Here is a 1,885-nt window from a genome sequence, read left to right as displayed (position 1 = left end):
TTCAAAGAGGAAATGAACCAAAGATTCACAGCAATTTTACTTAATATGCTCCTGGTGAATTTTGGGGAAATAGGTAAAAAACTGGACAAGCTAACCAAACAGTTCAAAACTTGAATAATAGATTCAACGAGTATATGGATTCCTCAGAAAGATGTCAGATGAAATAGCTGAATTTTAAAAAGCTGTATAGAATTTATACACTGCACAAGTGGCCAATGTGAAGGCAGAGTGTCTGATGTCAAGGAAAAAAATAATGAGTTATGATAAAGAGCTCAAAGAAGCCAAAAAGAGTGTAAGAGAACAAGACAAGAATATGCAGCAGCTGCTAGGCTATGCAACAAGATTCATCCAAGGCTAATAAGAGTTAGAGAAAAACTAGAAAGTAGCACAGATAGATCCACTAATATGCTTACAGAACTCATGGAAGAAAATTTACCAAATATTGTATAAGAAAAGAATTTAAAGTACAAGTAAATGATACTTATAGTACACTGAACTATTATGATGAAAAAAAGAAGTTCACCAAAGAAGGCCCTTATTAAATTACCAGATAGCCAGCAAAAACAAAACAAAACAAATCCCCCAGAATTTAGTTTGTTTGTTTGTTTGTTTTTTTTTTTTTTTGGTTTTTCTCTGGTACCGGGAACTGAACTCACGACTTTGCACTTGCCAGGCAGGCGCTTTGCCGCTGAGCTAAATCCCCAACCCCTCCCCCAGAATTTAGAAAACAGCTAGAGAAAAGCAGAAAATTAAACCATGAAGCTAGATTTTGGTAGTTATATTGATATCTGTTTTACTAAGAGTGTGCTTCTTTTTCTTTTTTTAAACTAGAAAAAAATGTCCAATTTTTTAAGGTCTACATTTATCTTTAAAATTTTGGGGAAGATAATTCTGCCTCCTTTTCAGAAATCACTGCTTAGTATTTTTTGGAGAGTGCTCCTTTTTTTCTGTTATCTTAAAGAGAAAAGAACAAAAACAAAATAACAAAAGCAACGACAAAAACAATAAAAACTGATATAGAATTTCAAAATAGGATGATAGGAAATTAACAATGTTTGTTTTATTATATATTGTTATCTTCAAAGTAGTCGCTCAGATAACCAGATATAGGCACGTAAGATTGATCAAACAAATAAAAACTAACTGTTCCTTTCAATAAATCAATAGAAATTAGTAGTACAACTATCTTAGCCATCTTGTCTCTTTATATTTTTTTCCCTTCATTCTTTCTTTCTTTTCTCCTCTTCCTCATCTCAGTCCTTTCCTTTATAGCAGTTTCTTTTCCTTTTCACAATATGTATTGTACCTTTCAGATTTTATTTACTCTTTCATTTTCTTACACTAAAGAGACAATACAATGTTTACACATGCAGGTCTGATTTATTTCATTTCTGAGTATAGTTTCTAGTTGCATTCATTTACCTATAAAAACCTCCAGTTAATCTTTCTTATAACTGAGTAATACTTCATTGTACAAAAATACCACATCTTTTTTATCCATTCCTCAGTTGATGGGCATTTGAGTTATTTCCAAGATTTAGCTATTACAAATCACACCACTACAAACATGAGTGCACACAGATCACTGTGGTATGATATGTTCAGTTCTTCTGGAAAAATACCTAGAAGGGGAATAGCTGGATTGAATGGGACCTTTAATCCTAGTTTTTTGAAGAATCACCACACTGATTTCCATAGTTGTTGTACCAGTCTACATTCCACCAAGACTGGAGAAGTGTTCTTCCCCCCACCCTCCTTCAGCCCCTCCAGCATTTGTTATTGGTTGATTTCTTGATGGCAATCATTCTTTCTGGGGTGAGATGCAATCTCAGTGTTGTTTTAATTTGCATCTCTTGAATGACCAAAGATGTTGAACATTTTTTTC

The sequence above is a fragment of the Chinchilla lanigera genome, unplaced genomic scaffold (genome assembly GCF_000276665.1).
Source record: "Chinchilla lanigera isolate Chin_1 unplaced genomic scaffold, ChiLan1.0 scaffold00024, whole genome shotgun sequence".
Lineage (NCBI taxonomy): Eukaryota > Metazoa > Chordata > Mammalia > Rodentia > Chinchillidae > Chinchilla > Chinchilla lanigera.
The sequence above is the reverse complement of the archived record's forward strand: the minus strand, read 5'-3'. Positions refer to the sequence as shown.